The following is a 7,435-nucleotide window of genomic DNA, read 5'->3' as shown; positions in this document are numbered from 1 at the left end:
TGAAGTACAAGGGAGCCTCACTTCACTTGCCTAAGATGACGAGGGTCAATGTGGTTGAGCTGAAGGCATATATCCAATGTTAAATCTAGAATTATGAAGAGCTCCCATAGTTCATCACTAGCATACAGGCCTCCCATGCATGAGTATTCAATAGTATGGATGTTATGGTATGCACACATGCGATCCCATCAATCAGGACTCTCACCCAAGCAAAGACAAAGAAGCAGGTCCAACTAGATCTTGACTCATACTTCGACGAGTTGACGCGCATCGCCACCAGCCTAGACTTGCCTATCAGTGCCGACATCATGCACAAGTATGTTGTTGGTCCGGCCACACTAAAGACAACGATGCACATGCTTTCAGAGGAGTTGGACAGAGGAGCTCGAGTAGTGTACCCAGATGCTATAGAGGCAAAGGTAAAGTTTCAGACGAACGTCACCGCGGAACACACCAACACTATCAAAGACTACAAAGCTTGGAATCAATATTTTACTATTGATCAGCATGAGGATGTTGAGCAGTTGGACTTCTATAGTTGTCTAAGTCAGAGTGATGTCTAGTTTGGCTTTCTCAAGCCATTGTGTTCACATGGGTACATGTTCATTGTAATGTTGAGTCATGTCCAGTGTAAGTCAAGTGTCAATAGTGGATGTAGCAGTCATAGAGTAGGTGAAGATTCATGAGGGTAGTTGAACAGTCACAAAGGGGAATGTCAAGTGCGACCCCACCCTTTGCTATAAATAGTCCCTCGTAACTCATTATATATGCTTTTGGTGAGCCAAGCTTCTGATAAGGCTATCTTGGAGAAAGCTTGGATAGTACTGTAATGCGCCTTGGCTTCTCCACTACGCGGAGCTAGTTCATCTCTTTGGAGGAGCAGGCAGATGTGGCTGTAACATTCCATTGTTTAGGATAGCAGGTTTACATGGATGTATTGTATGATTGGGACTTACACTTCTTTATATAATAAGAGGCAACACATTTTGATGCATATGTTGTTATTTTAGTTGCACTGTTTCAGTTTCTTAGAAATTAATGTTGTTTAACTTACGTAGTTGTGTATGAACTGCTTTGTATGAAATTATATGAATCTTGTTACATACGTGTTGTTGGTTTGACCATCACTTTGGATTCCTGGACGACCTGCTTTCCAGCTTGTGATGCATCTTCGCTCGTGTGTTCCCTTCCTAGCTGAGTATTGTTACAGGTTGCCAAGGGGCCCACTCATCTCAACCCCCATGTGTTAGAACCTTTGATACACCTTCTTTCACTCACTGTAGCAGGCACACCCTTGTTACCAATAGAGTTAACCTACTTGATTCTGTGCAACCTCATTCCTCCAAAAAAGGGTGGATTATGAAAACTCAAATGCAATGCATGCCTCCAAAAAAACCCAAACTGTGTTTTGAGATATGAATGAAAATCCATTGTCAATTAACCAATCGTTAATAACTGTTTCAGAAACTATAAAATGTGATTGAGGCAGTTAATTGTTTTGTTCAATCCATAGTAGAGGATTGTTCAATCATCTAACAATGGATCAGACAGTCAATATTAGGACATAATAGCAGTTTGGGAGGTTCTTCCCACAGAGAAACCCCTTATGGCGTAAATATTAACATTAAAAAAGAAATCAATTTATATTTTTATTGTTTTAATTTAATTTTTAAATTTCTTATTACCTAATTGGGCTAGTCTTATTGAATAATGATTATTATTCAATACTCCTCCTCCTCCTCCCATTATTTATAATATCAACCTTATAAAAAAATCAATTTATTTTTTTATTGTTTTAATTTTATTTTTAAATTTCTTATTATTTAACTCGACTAGTCTTATTAAATAATGATTATTAGCTTGTGCAAAAATCTATTGATGATCTCCTCCTTTTTTTAAATTTCTTATTACCTAAATGAGCTAGTCTTATTAAATAATGATCATTATTTAATAATAATCCTGTTCCTCCTCTCATTATTTATAATATATAAAAAAGTATTACCTAAATGAACTAGTCCTATGCTCAAAAAGATCAATTTATTCCCCCTCCTCTGTTTCGGTTCTTTCCTATTAAATTTTATTTAATATAATATTTGTATTTCAAACAAATATTATAATTTCTAAAAAAACATAAGCCCTCTTCAATATTGTTTGTTACGTGGGTGACACGCTCAGTATCTAGTCCTATTCAATATAAGATTATTTGTATTTTTGATAAATAATTTAAGGTTTTGCAGTGCTTATATTAAGTGTTGCTAGAATGAAAGGTTTTCCAACTATATATATGATATAATTATTATAAAAATATATTTGGTTGAAATTACTGATATTATAAAAATATAATTGTCTGAAATTGCGGATATTTAATTATGATTAATATTATTTAAAATTAAAATAATTTATTAATTTATAATTAAATTATTTAAAATTAGAAAATAATAATTAAGTTTATTATTAAAGTTATATGTTGAGTAATTTTGGGATGAGAATAAATGTATGCTAGATTCTTTTAAGGTCGTAGAGATTTATGTTTTTTCATATTATTTTTTCTTTGCGAGGGAGATGTATATATGATTTACGTTTCAATATTGATATGGTGTTAATGTTATTTTTATTATTAAATTTATTTAAGATAACAAGAAATAAAAATTATGAAATATTATATAATAAAAAATAAAAATGATAAAATATTATATGATAATAAAAAATATTTAATAAAAGAATATTGTTACATTATTGAATTAGTTAACTAAGTTTTTTATATTATAGTCTCAATTTTTTTTTATTTAAATATAGATATCTAAATTTTTTTTGAAGGAAACTATTTTTCTTTCATAAACAAAATACAAGATAAAAAAGATAATATATTTATATTTTAATGTACCTTCATTAATTTGGAGTATAGTTTTAGGTATAATATTGAAACTTGAATGTGAGGTTGTATAGTCAATTTCATGTTATCACTTTTTTAATAATATACTCTTGCTACTTTTAAATTTTGATATACTGTGGTTTTTTTATAATTATGAAGGAAGCTCTTTCAAATACAAAAATAAAATGGTTACATATTGATATTGTAATTCATTTTTGTTTGTGATTAATATAATTTTTAGTGAATAAAGAGAACTTGACATTCATGGTAGGGAGTTGATTATCATTGTTATCAGAATTGTTTTAATCAGAAACAAATTTGACATCTAAATACCTCTACTTTTTACTTATAGATGTCTAATAATATTAAAGGAAATTCTTTTCAACATAAAGGAAAAATGATTAGATACTCATATTGTATTTCATCTTTATTTATGATTAGTTCATGATTTAAAGACCGTGACTTGTGGTATACCATGAGAATTTGGCTTTCATAGTGGATAGTTGATTTTAGGTTATTATTGCCATAAAAGTTATTTAAAAGGTTGTAACAAAGTTATTACAATGCAATATCCAACTCTTGTTTGCTTTTCTTTTATTGTACAATAGGATTTATAAAGATAATTATCTAAAAAAATTACAACGTTTGGGTCCAAAAGTTAACTCCCATATAAATGAAATTTCATAAATCATCCTAGAAAGATGCATAGAAAACATATATACACATAACAAATACATCAAATTATAGTACAATGTCCATAAATTAAGAGTGTGAAAGGATTTAAATTTAATTGCATATTCTAGCTTGATGTGCTAAAATAATATGTTCACTACAATATATTATTTTAATATAAATTCACTACAATATATTATTTCTCACGAAACTCTTTAGAACAATTTCATGTATAATTTATCTTCATTATTGACTAGTATAATAAACCATCATAAATTTTGTATTGTCAATATACCTTGAACACTACACATTCGTCTTTTTCCATGAGAACACCATAAAAACGCCATGGGAGTGTTCTTGAAAAAAAATTGTACTTTTTATTAAATAAAATATAAATTTTCTATACAAATAATAAATGAACAAATATAATATTAAATTTTATAAAAAAATGATGACAGATAATTTTTTTATAATTTTTAATTAAATAAAGATAATACAATCATAAATTATTTTATTATTTTAATTGTAATTTTCATTACTATAAAATTATATATATATTTTTATTTTTCACACTAATTGAACTATATTTAAACTAACTATGAATAATTAGTTTATAGCTTTGGGTTTAAATGTAAAAATTAATTTTTATTTTGGAAAGTTCAGTAAAAGGCAAAACCTTGTTGGATCTCTATAAAGTTTAAACTCTTAAAGAGGTTGATGCTCGCAAGCTTGCTTGATAACCTCAATGGTTTTAACTTTTTAGTTCATTTCCGAAGCGTGCTCGTCACAGTTGACCGCATCACATAATTATCCTCCCATGAGGATCTTTGTATCGATATGATTGTGGTCTTCGGATGCCTACAATTTGCCATGTGTGGAAGCCTGATCTTTGAATGAGCCCCATCAAATGGAACTAGTTCACTCCTACTAGTTCCATGGTTGATACTCGTACATGTATAGTTTAAGACAAGTGTAAACCAATACCTGTGATTTTTTTGCGATTAGTATGCAGAAAACTTCCAGTTCTGTAGATGTGTGGACGGCAAAATAATTTGTTGTCAGAGTGGTTTTTACCGCACAAAAAAGAAATTAGTTGGGATTTACTTATTGTCTGGAAAGGTTTTGTAGTTTTATTGAGTAGGAATTGATTTGTAACTACTTTCATAAGTATTTGTAAATAGTCTCACCTATGCTGAAAAACTCGACAAAAACATTGTATCCGTTTCGCTAAACAAAAATTACTCCTTACATTTTTAAGAAATTTATAATAAAAAATATTATCTGAAAACCAACCACATATCGTGTGGAAACTCGTTTTTTCTTTTTTCTTTTTTCTTTCTATAATCCGTATTATAATGGCAGATTTTAAAAATATCTTAGACTCTATAAGGAAGGGATAATTGTTTCACTACTTTCTTTCTTGACTTTCAGATTTTGAAAATATTCTCATTATTTTATCAAGCTTTTATGTTGTTACATTTTTTTCAGCATTGGCCCCAGGAAAATCGCCTTGTTATCTTCCAATGTAAAATTTATTATGTTTGGTATGAGTTACTCCTAGCATATTTTGTGCCGTGTTCCCGTGTAGCATGAACCTATTGTGCGTGTCACCACTGCAACTATTTGCTGAAAATTGTAGAGCCTGAATGGTGATGTTGACTACTCCTCGGTACTTAGCCTCAGCTGAAGAGAGAGCAATAGCAGCCTGTTTCTTGCTCGACCAACAGACAGGGCCAGATCCTAGACTGAGTGAATATCCGGAGGTGGACTTGCGATCAATATTGTCTCCCGCCCAATCAGAATCTGTGAAGCCAAGGAGATTCAATGCAGTGCCTACTGCATAGTGAATCCCGAAGGTGATGGTGCCCTGCACATATCGGAGGATGCGCTTGGCACCATTCCAGTGTAGCTCATGCAGCTCCTGCATGTATCTGGAAGCTGCCCATACTGCATATGAGAGATCTAGTCTGGAGTGGGTGAGGTGCAATAAGCTCCCCACTAGCTGTCGGTAGAGAGTGATGTCAACTAATGGAGTGTCACCTCCATCCTCAAGGCGGATCCCAGACAGAAAAGGAGTCTGTGCTGGCTTGCAGTCAGTCATGCGAAATCTCTTGAGGAGATCCCGTGCATACTTAGCCTGAGAGAGTTTGATGCCTGTGGCATTCTGGCTGATCTCAAGACCAAGAAAGAAGTGTAATGGACCCATGTCCGTCATCAAGAACCTATCATGCAAGACCCTCTTGACTGTAGCAATGGCTGAAGCCGAGCTGCCAGTGATTAGGAAATCGTCTACATACAAAACTAAGATAAGAAGAGAATCATGTGTCCTAAGCATGTAAACATTCGGATCAGACTTACATCTTTCAAAGTTTTGTGATAAGTGAAAAGAATCCATCTTCGCGTACCAAGCTCTCGGGGCCTGCTTAAGGCCATAGAGAGATTTCTTCAGTCTGCAAACCAAAGATGAATCCTGAATGAAACCATGTGGCTGCTCCATGTATATCTCCTCAAATAGGTCTCCGTGGAGAAAGGAATTCTTCACATCCATCTGATGTACTTCCCACAGCTAGGCAGCCGCAATGGCAAGTGTAAAGCGTATGGAATCCATCTTTGCTATTGGAGCAAAGGTCTCGTCATAATCAATGCCATGCACTTGCTGGAAGCCTTTGGCTACTAGCCTTGCTTTCCGTCTGGTGATTGGCCATCTGCAGCACTCTTGGTCCTGTAGACCCATTTGTATCGGACAAGTTTCCTTCCTGAAGGAAGGGGGACCAGATCCCAAGTCTAGTTCTCGAGGAGGGAGTTATACTCCTCCTCCATGGCAGACTCCCAAGATGGATGCCCAGCAGCCTCAGCATAAGACTGTGGATCAGAAGACTGAACCAAATGAAAATTCCAGGAGGGCGATAGTTCAGTGGCAGTGAGGACAAGAGGAGGCTCAATAAACTCTAAGCTAGTCCTCTGTAGATCAGAATTATCCCCCACAAGACCATTTCTAACAGTTGGTTGGTCTTGTGCATATATCTCACGTAAGCTCCTTGTTCTTTGATTTATGATGGGGACATATGATTCACTGCTGGAAGCCCGATCTGGGCTTCGATGTGGATCATCATTTGCATGCACTAGATTTGTATCTGAAGACTCTGTCTTTTCATCTACATGCTCTTCGTTAGCATTTGCATGATCTGTATCTGCATCTGAGTGCACTGAGTCATCATCTCGGACATGAGGTAGATAAAAAGTGTCTGCATGTGGCGCTTGAGGTGCATGCAAGAGACTTTTCTCAAATTTGACACTTCGTTCAATGATGAGCTTGCCCGTAGAGGGAATCAGGAGTCGATATCCCTTCACACCATCAGGATATCGAACAAAGATGCACTCAATGCTCTGTGGATCAAGAGCTTTCCTCTTTTCAGAGGGGATCCAGGCCCATGCTTGAGAGACGAAAACACGGAGGTGAGTGACCTCTAGTTTAGTGCAGCTCCAAGCCTCAAAGGGGTTCTGATCCTTGACAGACCTATGAGGAGATCTGTTCTGGATGTAGTTAGCACAATTAAGTTCTTCGTCTCAGAGCTTATGAGGCAGTGACATCGCATGAAACATGCAGGAAGCCATCCCTTTGAGAGATCAGTTCTTTCTCTCAGCAACTCCGTTCTGTTGCAGAGTGTATGGAACTGTGTACTACAACTGTATGCCGGACTGAAGGCAAAGGCTCCGAAGTAAATTTGTTAGAAAACCTGCACAGATGAATCTAGCTAGTAAAGGTTGAACACACAGCTTTGCAGAGCAAAAACACTAAAGGAAAAACGAAAGAAGAAAAGAATGATACATTCGAAAATATGTTACAATGGTCATGATATAGCATCACTGGGTGAAGATCCCAAGGTAATG

This window comes from Pinus tabuliformis, chromosome X (genome assembly GCF_031772625.1).
Source record: "Pinus tabuliformis cultivar Carrire ecotype Pingquan chromosome X, CPIR1, whole genome shotgun sequence".
Lineage (NCBI taxonomy): Eukaryota > Viridiplantae > Streptophyta > Pinopsida > Pinales > Pinaceae > Pinus > Pinus tabuliformis.
Note: the sequence above shows the minus strand (reverse complement) of the source record.